The following is a 15,157-nucleotide window of genomic DNA, read 5'->3' on the forward strand; positions in this document are numbered from 1 at the left end:
ACTATGTATCATACATTAACAGTAACAGCTACAAAAAAAAAAAGATTTAACCTTAAGAGCACAATGAATGAAATAGCTTGCAGATAAATCTCACTTAAAATAACAACAACAAGAATAGCAACCACCACAACAACTACATACAGCATCACCACAATAACAACACGACAATAATGACGATCAACGAAACGTGTTGGAAGATTTAAGTGTTCGAGACTGAAAGTTGGTAATCCGAGGTGAACAACATGGGCCACTGCATGCATCTAAACTTTTTCACGAAGTATTATTGAACTGCGTGATACATTTTTGTACTATTCTATTCTATCAATTTTTTGTATGGCACCCTGTTAACTTGCCCAGCAAAAAAAAAACGTCGCCAAAAAAGCAGTGAAAATGTTCTTTTTGGATCCGGAAGTGGTGCAAAATTGGCGTAAAAGCGATGAATTTAATATGGGCTTGTCAGATGTCCACCATTTAAACAGCTGTTGCACTGAATTTGCATCACTTCTTAAGGTGTGATCCGAATTCATTGTTTTGGATGTGAATTAAAAATTGTTTGTGATATTTTGCTAAATAAATAATTTATATAATTTTTAATGATTTTTTATGCATTCTAACGCTTTTCTAAAACGTTTAACTTCAAAAAATTTACAAAAATTCGCAATTTTTTTAGAATGGATATTTTTTTTTTTCGACAAAATTTTAATAATTTGTACCATTTTATTAATTCTTTCTCAGTTTTTAGCTTCTTTGAATCAAAAAAAAAAAGTTAAAAATAACCATTAAAAATTGGCATTCCTTTTAATTGTTCATATATCTTACCCACATATTTAAAGTACCTACTGATGCAAAATATTGCAAGTTCCTTAAAAATATAAAATTTAAACAAAATTTTCTATAGAAATAAATTGTTCACAAATTTTTCTATGGAAATAAAATTATGACAAAATTTTCTATAGAAATAAAATTTTGAAAAAAGTTTTCTATAGAAAAGAATTTCGACAAAGTTTTCTATAGAAATACAATTTTGACAAAATTTTCTATAGAAATGAAATTTTGACAAAATTTTCTACAGAAATAAAATTTTGACAAAATTTTCTATAGAAATAAAATTTTGACAAAATTTTCTATAGAAAAAAAATTAACAAAAATTTCCTATAGACATAAAATTATGACACAATGTTCTATAAACATAAAATTTTTACAAAATTTTCTATAAAAATAAAATTTTGACAAAGTTTTTTATAGAAATAAAATTTGGACAACATTTTCTATAAAAAAATAAAATTTCGACAAAATTTTCTATTGAAATAAAATTTTGAAGATAATTATTAATACAAAAGAAGGATCGAATAAAATCAAAAATAAAATTTTGACAAAATTTTCTATAGAAATAAAATTTTGACAAAATTTTCTATAGAAATAAAATTTTGAAAAAATTTTCTATAGAAAAAAAATTTACAAAATTTTCTATAGAAATAAAATTTTGACAAAATTTTCTATAGAAATAAAATTTTCCATTCTTTTTGTTTCGTTATTGGAAAAGAGATATATTTGTTTTGAATTTATTTCGGCATAAGCCGGCTATCAATGTAAAACCTTTTTTCGGAGGGTTCAAGTGTGGTTTATTGTTGGGTTTAATGAACTGCCTGAATTTATTCTGATAATTGGTTGATAGTTTTGCTGCAAGTAGAGGATGCTGATGAGGAATGTGGTAATTCCGAAACGTGCGTCCATCCAACCATTTTGCAGTCTATAGGGCTTTGCCCAAATAAATTTGACAAACATTCTTTTCCTCTGTTGGTTAAGCTACACTTGTAGTTTAGTCAATGTATGGTTTGAAGCTGCAATAAAAAAACAACAACAAAATTTTATTTCTATAGAAAATTCTATAGAAAAAAAAAAAGAATTTCGACAAAGTTTTCTATAGAAATACAATTTTGACAAAATTTTCTATAGAAATGAAATGTTGACAAAATTTTCTATAGAAATAACATTTTGACAAAATTTTCTATAGAGATAAAATTTTGACAAAATTTTCTATAGAGATAAAATTTGACAAAATTTTCTATAGAAATAAAATTTTGACAAAATTTTCTATAGAAATAAAATTTTGAAAAAAAACTTCTATAGAAATAAAATTTTGACAAAATTTTCTATAGAAAAAAATTTCGACAAAGTTTTCTATAGAAACTAAATTTTGACAAAATTTTTTATAGAAATTAAATTTTGACAACATTTTTTATAAAAAAAATTAACAAAAATTTCCTATGGACATAAAATTTTGACAATATTTTCTATAGAAATAAAAATTTGACAAAATTTTCAATAGAAATAAAATTTTGACAAAATTTTCTACAGACATAAAATTTTGACAAAATTTTGACAAAATTTCTATAGAAATAAAATTTTGACAAAATTTTCTATAGAAATAAAATTTTGACAACATTTTCTATAGAAATAAAATTTTGACAACATTTTCTATAGAAATAAAATTTTGACAAAATTTTGTAGAGAAAAAATTTCGACAAAGTTTTCTATAGAAACTAAATTTTGACAAAATTTTTTATAGAAAAAAAATTAACAAAAATTTCCTACAGACATAAAATTTTGACAAAATGTTCTATAGACATAAAATTTTGACATTTTCTATGAAAATAAAATTTTGACAAAATTTTTTATAAAAAAAATTAACAAAAATTTCCTATGGACATAAAATTTTCACAAAATGTTCTATAGAAATAAAATTTTGACAATATTTTCTATAGAAATAAAAATTTGACAAAATTTTCAATAGAAATAAAATTTTGACAAGAATTTCTATAGAAATTTAATTTTGACAAAATGTTCTATAGAAACAAAAATTTTTACAAAATTTTATATAAAAATAAAATTTTGACAAAGTATTCTATAGAAAAAAATTTCGACAAAGTTTTCTATAGAAATTAAATTTTGACAAAAATTTTTATAGAAATTAAATTTTGACAAAATTTTTTATAGAAAAAAAAATTAACAAAAATTTCCTATGGACATAAAATTTTTACAAAATGTTCTATAGAAATAAAATTTTGACAAAATTTTCTATAGAAATTAATTTTTTGACAAAATTTTCTGTAGAAATAAAATTTTGACAAAACTTTCCATAGAAATAAAATTTTGACAAAACTTTCAATAGAAATAAAATTTTGACAAAATTTTCTACAGACATAAAATTTTGACAAAATTTTCTATAGAAATAAAATTTTGACAAAATTTCTATAGAAATAAAATTTTGACAAAAATTTCTATAGAAATAAAATTTTGACAAAATTTTCTATAGAAATGAAATTTTGACAAAATTTTCCATTGAAAAAAAAACATTAACAAAAACTTCCTATGGACATAAAATTTTGACAAAATTTTCTATAGAAATAAAATTTTGAGAAATTTTTCTATAGAAATAAAATTTTGAGAAAATTTTCTATAGAAATAAAATTTTGACAAAATTTTCTATAGAAATAAAATTTTGACAAAATTTTCTATAGAAATAAAATTTTGACAATTTTTTTATAGAAATAATTGTATGTGTTTGTTTGTTCGCTGACAAAAGGGGAAGGTTCGCATGCCTATTTTGTTTGTTTCTTTATGGATAGCATTGCGTGACCGAGTAAAGCTCGATAAATTTTTCTAGAGGAATTTTGTCATCTACAGAGTTCGAAGCACGGAAAAAGAATTACGTCAGGATCATCATAGCAAACATAGGGCTGCTTTCTTTTAGCACTGGATGCAAGATTTGTATGGGCTATCCAGAACATTGTTGCGCTGGTGTTCTATCCAGAACATCTCGTCAGTGCAAGTCGCATTTTAATAAAGTGACGCTTTTCAGATTCACAATAGCAATTTATTGTGACTAATTTATCGAATAACATGAGATTCAAAGTGGTGCAGTGTCATAAATAATCGCAGCAGTAAATTTTTTTATACTATTTGAGCATTTCATTCATTAAAAAAATATAAGACTTTAGTTGTTTTTAAACAGCTGATGACAGTGTTGCATATTTTTGGTTTAGTCAGTGACCGCTTAGAGTATCTTGTGCTAAAGGAAAACAGCCCTAATGATGAAGTAGGTTAATAGTGTGATTGTAGTCCATCACATTATTACTTCATCAGGAAACATATACAAAATCCCAATGGTGGATAGGAGGACCTATGAAGCTACGGTAAGTAGTAACCACCATCTCTTGAGTATAGTGGAGCTAATGAAATCTCGCAGAATGAAATCGATGGATTTGTTATTTGAGCATATTTTTCGACACATTTTTGATACTTATCTGATATCGTGTTTCTACCACAAGCCAAGATTGAAGTGTTAGTCATTCTATGGTAACTTCATATGTATTCACCGAATTTAACATCGCTCCCTGACTGACTTACTTCAAAGGTTCGTTATTTTAGTATTCTTTGGGTGCTTGGATTTGAGGGTATCCCTGGTATCCATGGAAAATGCTGGGATCAAGCGTTTGCTTGCAACTACAGGTAGTAGTTAGAATCTGTGTCCACTCAATATGGTCTCGAGTCGGTAGGGATTGAAAGATTCAATGCATGTGCAATGCGTGGACTATCATTTTCGATAGATTTCATAGCATCTCAAGCGGCCCCTTAATAATCTATAGTCATTATTATGGTGTAAGTGACATGGGAATTGGAAAATATTAGAAAGAGCAAAACTTGGTGACATTTATATCAGTTTCCATGTACATAAGACCAATGTACCTTTATTTTATTTTTGTACGAAGAACGCATAAATATGACACTATTCCCATAGAAGTGACATCTAAACGATGATTGACTACCGGTAAGGGCCTTCTCGTACCCATACCGGAGTTTTAAATCACGAAATGTTAAGATGATCAAGTATCAATCAAATTTGATATGGAGACGAAAATTAAAGAGGAAAAAAAATCATTTACTTCGTTTATAACATGTGCTCGTCATCGAAAGCAATTGGAGAGACTCTTGCTTATCTCGAAAAAAACTTTGGGGAAGATGCAACGTTTTAAGTGATTGCAATAAACCATCAAGACAACAACATCAACAAAATAAATCTGATCATAATGATAATAAAACCGTCTTTAAATCATTGGCGATGATAATGATGACGAAATCAAATAAAAAAATCCTCTATCGAAGAATTTTAGAAAAACAAACGAGAGGAAAAGAAAAATTGATGGAAGGGAAAGGAATGCCAAGAAAACGTACAAATATGAAAATTGTGCGGTTAGCCACAATATTGAGGAAAAATGGGCGCCTACAGCTGCCGAGGAATACAACAGACATAGAAAACTAACAAATTGCTTGTAATAACCTTGTTGGGAATTCTATCGAGTAGGTGCTTACCCCTACCAACCAAGAAAGTAAGGCAATAGTGTGATGCATTTATCCGCCAATGTCGATGGCAATGATGATAGTGATATGACTTTTGGTATGGTATTACAGACCACGACGGCGACGATGATGAGTGGAAATTGCCTATGACGTTGATGATTCTAATGTGGTTAAGATTAATGAATAGTTGAAATTGTTTAAATGCCTGAATACGGTATGTCTATCAGTCTGGGTCTGGGAGTTGTGTAGATTTATCTGTCTGTTGATGGTGTCAGAGCTTAAACCCCTTCATTTGATTACCACCAACCATTTGGTATCATGGAGAGAATATGGGGCGTTTTTCTTCCATAACCCTGGGAGTTAACTCTTGACTATGGAATATGGATTGATTTAAATTGTTAACGTTTCGGCTAATTCAATTGTGGCTAGAAACCATGGCCCATAGAGAGGTATGGGTAAAAGGTAAATAAAGGGTGATTTGTTAAGAGCTTGATAACTTTTTTTAAAAAAAAACGCATAAAATTTGCAAAATCTCATCGGTTCTTTATTTGAAACGTTAGATTGGTCCATGACATTTACTTTTTGAAGATAATTTCATTTAAATGTTGACCGCGGCTGCGTCTTAGGTGGTCCATTCGGAAAGTCCAATTTTGGGCAACTTTTTCGAGCATTTCGGCCGGAATAGCCCGAATTTCTTCGGAAATGTTGTCTTCCAAAGCTGGAATAGTTGCTGGCTTATTTCTGTAGACTTTAGACTTGACGTAGCCCCACAAAAAATAGTCTAAAGGCGTCAAATCGCATGATCTTGGTGGCCAACTTACCGGTCCATTTCTTGAGATGAATTGTTCTCCGAAGTTTTCCCTCAAAATGGCCATAGAATCGCGAGCTGTGTGGCATGTAGCGCCATCTTGTTGAAACCACATGTCAACCAAGTTCAGTTCTTCCATTTTTGGCAACAAAAAGTTTGTTAGCATCGAACGATAGCGATCGCCATTCACCGTAACGTTGCGTCCAACAGCATCTTTGAAAAAATACGGTCCAATGATTCCACCAGCGTACAAACCACACCAAACAGTGCATTTTTCGGGATGCATGGGCAGTTCTTGAACGGCTTCTGGTTGCTCTTCACTCCAAATGCGGCAATTTTGCTTATTTACGTAGCCATTCAACCAGAAATGAGCCTCATCGCTGAACAAAATTTGTCGATAAAAAAGCGGATTTTCTGCCAACTTTTCTAGGGCCCATTCACTGAAAATTCGACGTTGTGGCTCGTTAGTAAGTCTATTCATGATGAAATGTCAAAGCATACTGAGCATCTTTCTCTTTGACACCATGTCTGAAATCCCACGTGATCTGTCAAATACTAATGCATGAAAATCCTAACCTCAAAAGAATCACCCTTTAGAATAGGATGAGATAGATAACTGATCTCTGTCTGATTTGATTGCCTATGTGAATTTGTTGGTATAGTTTTACTACAATCTACCACATTACCCCAAGATTGATTGTAAGCTATCGTAACTTGTTAATGATAAATGAAATCAAAAGTGAAGTAATTTATTTTATTAACTGCAGACAATATTTATAATGGAAATTTCCAATATGAAAAAAATCCATATTGTAGAGTTTATGGTTTAACATTTGTTATAAGAAGTTGAAGTTTTGTGAAGTTTTTGAGGTTGGTTCTTTTTTATTGAGGTCTAATTGTTTCCATTGATGTTTAATAAATGTTTCATCATTTTTTTGTTTTTAATTTTTCAAACAATTTCCTAATCGTTTTATTATTTATTTCATGTTATTATCATTATACATGTGTTTTTTGTTGTTATTTTTATTCTTTCTAGCTGTTAAATTTTATTTCACTCTTATATATCAAAAAATTTATCCATGGCAATCAACAATTAGTTTGGTTAGTTGCTTGATCGTTAATCTCTGACAATTCATCAGAGTTGTAAACATATTTTAGTTTTGCCATAATTATTATAAATTTCCTCGCATGTTTGTTTTAATTTTTTTTTTGTGTTTCGATTTAATTGTGCCTAGCAAAGCTCTGCACACATGTAAGTTTTAAATCAATGAATGAAGGCAATAAAAAAAATGCCAAGTATTTGTTTTTTGCATTCGTTCTACTGTCTTTTTGCATGATAATATGGTGTTTTTTTTTACATGACCAGATATTTGTTTTAATAACATTTTTGCAAATGTCATAAAATTTCGATTTAATGATGAAGATTAGTATGGCTAATATGGGTAAAAACACGTGCATTGTACACTCGTAGCAAAAATTCAGCCGGTGGTGTTTCTTTTATATTTTCATAATTAAAAGTTTACTTCCAAAGATGCGGCTTCTTTAAAATAAAAACATTTTTAGGGACCTCTCTGGCTTTAAATCTAGAATCAATAAAATTAAAATTGGGATACATATCTCATTCTTAGAATTTTCATTCTGTTTGTGCGATATATTCATAAAGATATTCATGTACAATCAAATGATTTTTATACCCTCCACCATAGGATGGTGGGTATATTAACTTTGTCATTCCGTTTGTAACACATCGAAATATTGATCTAAGACCCCATAAAGTATATATATTCTGGGTCGTGGTGAAATTCTGAGTCTATCTGAGCATGTCCGTCCGTCCGTCTGTTGAAATCACGCTAACTTCCGAACGAAACAAGCTATCGACTTGAAACTTGGCACAAGTAGTTGTTATTGATGTAGGTCGGACGATATTGCAAATGGGCCATATCGGTCCACTTTTACGTATAGCCCCCATATAAACGGACCCCCAAATTTGGCTTGCGAGGCCTCTAAGAGAGGCAAATTTCAACCCATCCGGCTGAAATTTGGTACATGGTGTTAGTATATGGTCTCTAATGACCATGCAAAAATTGGTCCATATCGGTCCATAATTATATATAGCCCCCATATAAACCGATCCCCCGAATTGGCTTGCAGAGCCTCTAAGAGAAACAAATTTCATCCGATCCAGCTGAAATTTGGTACATGATGTTAGTATATGGTCTCTAACAACCAAGCAAAAATTGGTCCACATCGGTCCATAATTATATATAGCCCCCATATAAACCGATCCGCCGAATTGGCTTGCAGATCCGGCTGAAATTTGGTACATGATGTTAGTATATGGTCCCTAATGACCATGCAAAAATTGGTCCATATCGGTCCATAATAATATGTAGCCCCCGAATAAACCGATCACCAGATTTGACCTCCGGAGCCTCTTGAAAGACCAAAATTCATCTGATTCAGTTGAAATTTGGTACGTGATGTTAATATATGGTCTCAAACACCCATGCAAAAATTGGTCGATATCGGTCCATAATTATATATAGGCCCCATATAAACCGATCCCCAGATTTGACCTCCGGAGCACCTTGGAAGAGCAAAATTCTTCCCATTCGGTTGAAATTTGGTACGTGATGTTAGTATATGGTATCCAACAGCCATGCAGGAATTGGTTCCTATCAGTCCATAATTATATATAGCTCCCATTTAAACCGATCGCCAGATTTGACCTCCGGTGCCTTTTGGAGAAGCAAAATTCATCCGATCTGGTTGAAATTTGGTACGTGGTGGTAGTATATAATATTTAACAATCATGCCAAAAGTGGTCCATATCAGTCCATAATCATTTATATCCCCCATATAAACCGATCCCGAGATTTGGTTTTGGAGCCTCTTGGAGGAGCAAATTTCATCCGAGTGAGTTGAAATTTGTGGATGACAGTCTTTCGTAGAAGTTTCTATGCAATCCATGGTGGAGGGTACATAAGATTCGGCCTGGCCGAACTTACGGCCGTATATACTTGTTTGGAATCCCTTTTTATACCCTGCGCCACACGGTGGAACAGGGTATTATAAGTTAGTGCATATGTTTGCAACACCCAGAAGGAGAAGAGATAGACACATGGTGTCTTTGGCAAAATGCTCAGGGTGGGCTCTTGAGTCGATATAGCCATGTCCGTCCGCCCGTGAACACATCTTTGTAATCAAAGTCTAGGTCGCAGTTTTAGTCCAATCGACTTCAAATTTGGCACAAGTATGTGTTTTGGTTCAGAATAGAAACCTATTGATCGGTTTAGATTTAGATATAGCTCCCATATATATCATTCGCCCGATATGGGCTAATACGGTTCCAGAAGCCAGAGTTTTACCCCAATTTGGTTGAAATTTTGCACTAAAAGTACAATTAGTAGTATAGTCAAGTGTGCCAAATTTTATTGAAATCGGTTCAGATTTAGATATAGCTCCCATATATATCGTTAGCCCGAGTTAGACTTATATGACCACAGTAGCCAATCTTTTACTCCGATTTCATTGAAATTTTGAACAGGGAGTAGAATTAGCATTGTAGCTATGCGTGCCAAATTTGGTTGAAATCGGTTCAGATTTAGATATATCTCCCATATATAGCTTTCGCCCGATTTACACTCATATGACCACAGAGGCAAATTTTTAACTCCGATTTAGTTTAAATTTTGCACAGGGAGTAGAATTAGCATAGTAGCTATGCGTGCCAAATTTGGTTGAAATCGGTTCAGATTTAGATATATCTCCCATATATAGCTTTCGCCCGATTTACACTCATATGACCACAGAGGCAAATTTTTAACTCCGATTTAGTTTAAATTTTGCACAGGGAGTAGAATTAGCATTGTAGCTATGCGTGCCAAATTTGGTTGAAATCGGTTCAGATTTAGATATAGCTCCCATATATAGCTTTCGCCCGATTTACATTCATATGACCACAGAGGCCATTTTTTTGGTTCCGATTTAGTTGAAATTTTGCACAGGGAGTAGAATTAGCATTGTGGCTATGCGTGCCAAATTTGGTTGAAATCGGTTCAGATTTAGATATATCTCCCATATATAGCTTTCGCCCGATTTACACTCATATGACCACAGAGGCAAATTTTTAACTCCGATTTAGTTTAAATTTTGCACAGGGATTAGAAGTAGCATTGTAGCTATGCGTGCCAAATTTGGTTGAAATCGGTTTAGATTTAGATATAGCTCCCATATATAGTTTTCGCCAGATTTACACTCATATGACCACAGAGGCCAATTTTTTGCTCCGATTTAGTTTAAATTTTGCACAGAGAGTAAAATTAGCATTGTAGCTATGCGTGCCAAATTTGGTTGAAATCGGTTCAGGTTTAGATATATCTCCCATATATAGCTTTCGCCCGATTTACAAATTTTTAACTCCGATTTAGTTTAAATTTTGCACAGGGATTAGAATTAGCATTGTAGCTATGCGTGCCAAATTTGGTTGAAATCGGTTCAGATTTAGATATAGCTCCCATATATAGTTTTCGCCAGATTTACACTCATATGACCACAGAGGCCAATTTTTTGCTCCGATTTAGTTTAAATTTTGCACAGAGAGTAAAATTAGCATTGTAGCTATGCGTGCCAAATTTGGTTGAAATCGGTTCAGATTTATATGTAGCTCCAATATATATGTTTTTCTGATTTCGACAAAAATGATCAAAATACCAAAATTTTCCTTGTAAAATCGCCACTACTTAGTCGAAAAGCTGTAAAAATGACTCTAATTTTCCTAAACTTCTAATACATATATATCGAGCGATAAATCATAAATAAACTTTTGCGTAGTTTCCTTAAAATTGCTGCAGATTTAAATGTTTCCCATATTTTTTTTACTAAAAAAAATAGTGCATTAGCCGACTTAAATTTTGAGTCTATAGATTTTGTAGAAGTCTATCAAATTCTGTCCAGATCGAGTGATATTTAAATGTATGTATTTGGGACAAACCTTTATAACATATATAGCACCCAACACATTTGACGGATGTGATATGGTATCGAAAATTTAGATCTACAAAGTGGTGCAGGGTATAATATAGTCGGCCCCGCCCGACTTTAGACTTTCATTACTTGTTTTTTTTTTTTTTTAGAAAATTGTATTATTTTAAAGATACCTCTTAAATTATTCATTTACAGAAATTTAACTTATAATCAGAAATTAAAAGCTAAACGAAAGGCCATGGCACTATTAATACAGAGTTACTTAAATTAGTCCTTTTAAGATATGTCATCTGCTTCCCTATACGCCATAGATCGTTATAATTAAGTAGAATGATATTTTAAAGAAATTTGTCCTTAATATTGTGTAAATTGCGTATTCTAATCTTAAGGTTGTATAATTCAGTTTTCTTAGAGTGATCAAAACCGATGGATAAAAACCGGTGGACCGGTTTATCTTCCCACACCGATTATCGGTTTTTGTGAAAATCCCATTTTTCCGGCTTTCGGTTTTTAATTTCATAGTTTTTCATTGTAGAACTGTGAGTTTCTTGCCAAATTTAGACAAACACATCTGGTTATTTGAATAAGCTGCAACGAAAACACCTCCAAATAGGTACAACGTAAATTTGATTTTAAAAAAGTTGTGTCCAACTTTTAATAAATTCTCGAATGATTTTTTCCGTTGATTTTTTGTGACAGTGTGTTATATTTTCCTTTAAAAATTACGTGTTTTTATAACACACAAAAAAATATTTGTTTTGATTCAATCACGAAATTCATTGATCCAATCAATTTTTTAATTGAAATGTCTTCAATCACAGAAATGATAGTATCAATAAAAAAATTAATTGACACTTAATTAAAAAATTAATTGATCTAATTAAAAAACTAATTGGTACTATTAATTTGTGTGATTGATTTGTATTTCAATTAAAAAATTTGTTGATTCGATTAAATTTTTAATTGAATATTTTTTAAAACTCAATTAAGATTTTAATTGAAAAAATGTTCGTGAAATTTTTCTCTGTGAAAGACCGGTTGAACCGGTTATTTGTTTCAAAAAATACGGTACACCGGTTTTGGAAAAAAAAGTCCGGTTTCACTCCACTTTACCTGCTTCTTAAAAGCAATCCTTCGGTAGTTTAATAATGAAATTAATATTAATTGTATAGTTTTTACCAATTCCACATAATTTTAATAAAATTGTCTTCTTTCTTTTTGCAGGTAAGTTGGCTGAGCTGTTTCTAAATTAAAACAAGTAAGAAAGTCTAAAGTCGGGCGGGGCCGACTATATTATACCCTGCACCACTTTGTAGATCTAAATTTTCGATACCATATCACATTACGTCAAATGTGTTGGGTGCTATATATAAAGGTTTGTCCCAAATACATACATTTAACTATCACTCGATCTGGACAGAATTTGATAGACTTCTACAAAATCTATAGACTCAAAATTTAAGTCGGCTAAAGCCTTAAGGTGGAACACAATGTTAGTAAAAAAATATGGGATAAATTTAAATCTGAAACAATTTTAAGGAAACTTTGCAAAAATTTATTTATGATTTATCGCTCAATATATGTAATAGAAGTTTAGGAAAATTAAAGTAATTTTAACAGCTTTTCGACTAAGCAGTGGCGATTTTACAAGGGAAATGTTGGTATTTTGACCATTTTTGTCGAAATCAGAAAAACATATATATGGGATCTATATCTAAATCTGAACCGATTTCAACCAAAATTGGCACGCATAGCTACAATGCTAATTCTACTCCCTGTGCAAAATTTCAACTAAATCGGAGCAAAAAATTGGCCTCTGTGGTCATATGAGTGTAAATCGGGCGAAAGCTATATATGGGATATATATCTAAATCTGAACCGATTTCAACCAAATTTTGCACGCATAGCTACAATGCTAATTCTACTCCCTGTGCAAAATTTCAACTAAATCAGAGCAACAAATTGGCCTCTGTGGTCATATGAGTGTAAATCGGGCGAAAGCTATATATGGGAGCTATATCTAAATCTGAACCGATTTCAATCAAATTTGGCGCGAATAGCTACAATGCTAATTCTACTCCCTGTGCAAAATTTAAACTAAATCGGAGCAAAAAATTGACCTCTGTGGTCATATGAGTGTAAATCGGGCGAAAGCTATATATGGGAGATATATCTAAATCTGAACCGATTTCAACCAAATTTGGCACGCATAGCTACAATGCTAATTCTACTCCCTGTGCAAAATTTCAGCTAAATCGGAGCAAAAAATTGGCCTCTGTGGTCATATGAGTGTAAATCGGGCGAAAGCTATATATGGGAGCTATATCTAAATCTGAACCGATTTCAACCAAATTTGGCATGCATAGCTATGATGCTAATTCTACTCCCTGTGCAAAATTTCAACTAAATCGGAGCGAAAAATTGGCCTCTGTGGTCATATGAGTGTAAATCGGGCGAACGATATATATGGGAGCTATATCTAAATCTGAACCGATTTCAATAAAATTTGGCACACTAGACTACACTACTAACTGAACTCCTAGTGCAAAATTTCACCCAAATTGGGGTAAAACTCTGGCTTCTGGGACCGTATTAGTCCATATCGGGCGAAAGATATATATGGGAGCTATATCTAAATCTGAACCGATTTCTTCCAAAATCAATAGGTATCTATTCTGAGCCAAAACACATACTTGTGCCAAATTTAACTACAACTACGACCTAGACTTTGATTACAAAAATGTGTTCACGGACAGACGGACAGACGGACAGACGGACAGACGGACATGGCTATATCGACTCAGGAGTCCACCCTGAGCATTTTTGCCAAAGACACCATGTGTCTATCTCGTCTCCTTCTGGGTGTTGCAAACATATGCACTAACTTATAATACCCTGTTCCACAGTGTGGAGCAGGGTATAATGAAAACATTATGGTAAGGAAAACAATAGCACTGCAACTTTTATTATTTGTTTTGGGTGAAAAGAAAACTTTGTTCCCCTATTTGTAAGAACTTTATTACAACAACTATTTATAACAAAAACTATTGATAGAAAAAAAGTCCTCCAATTAGACATGAAACTTCACGATATAGCCTCAAAGTACTCTAACAAAACACCTAGCGGGGAAATATGCACTTTAAAAAGAAAACTCTTTAGCGACGATATGTGAGTAAGTTTTTATTTTGCCAACTAGACAAAAGGCACTTAAAATTTCATAGATATCAACACTTTGTATATGATATTCGCAGTGCAGTAAATAAATAAAACATTTAAGACTATGCAAAACTTTTACACTACATCCAAGTTAAGCTACATACACGTGGGGTCCAAAAGTAATTGCAACGATTATTCAATGTAGTCAGTTTAAATGCCACCAAGGTTTTATTTATTCTCTATCCTAAAGGCTCTAACATTAGCAAAAAGGGTTGGAGGAAAAACAACCGAGTTTTGCATTTAAAAGGATACTTTTAGACACGCATATGGACATACCATACTCTGGCAAAACTTATCACAATGATGGTTACACAAATGATGGAGTTCATTGTCTGGCATATCTATTTAAACTGGAAACCGAAATATGTAGGTTGTGGCTTTTCCATATCCATCGTTGTTGTTGTTTTCCAACATTAATTGAAACTGATGGTAGACATTAGAATAACACCATAGAACAACCGCAATATGAGAGTTATATCAATCGTCCGCATGGACACCACCACAATCAACAGTGTATACCATATTTGTGGATATAACCGTATGAGGAAATTGTTATTCCTGCAGCCATAGGCCTTAAGTACACCATGAATAATTGTTTATTAAATGCATTTATGACTTCTGCACGAAACGTGAATAGGGGGTCATACACGTGTACTCCGTCGTATACCGTGGTTAGTTACAGCTTATGTGGGGAACGAACTGACTTGCTGGTTGTTCGTGGAGCTTCTAATTTAGCATTTTAATTGCTTGCCTGTTATTATTATTGTTGTTTTTACATTACGCTAA

The 15,157-nt window shown here is 32.1% G+C and overlaps 1 protein-coding gene across 4 annotated transcripts in view; it reads left to right on the forward strand.

Annotated features, from left to right (window-relative positions):
- Sp1 (transcription factor Sp8) overlaps positions 1 to 15,157 on the forward strand; it is a 185,569-nt gene that overhangs the window by 109,840 nt on the left and 60,572 nt on the right. The window lies entirely within an intron of this gene.

Source organism: Haematobia irritans, chromosome 3 (genome assembly GCF_050003625.1).
Source record: "Haematobia irritans isolate KBUSLIRL chromosome 3, ASM5000362v1, whole genome shotgun sequence".
Lineage (NCBI taxonomy): Eukaryota > Metazoa > Arthropoda > Insecta > Diptera > Muscidae > Haematobia > Haematobia irritans.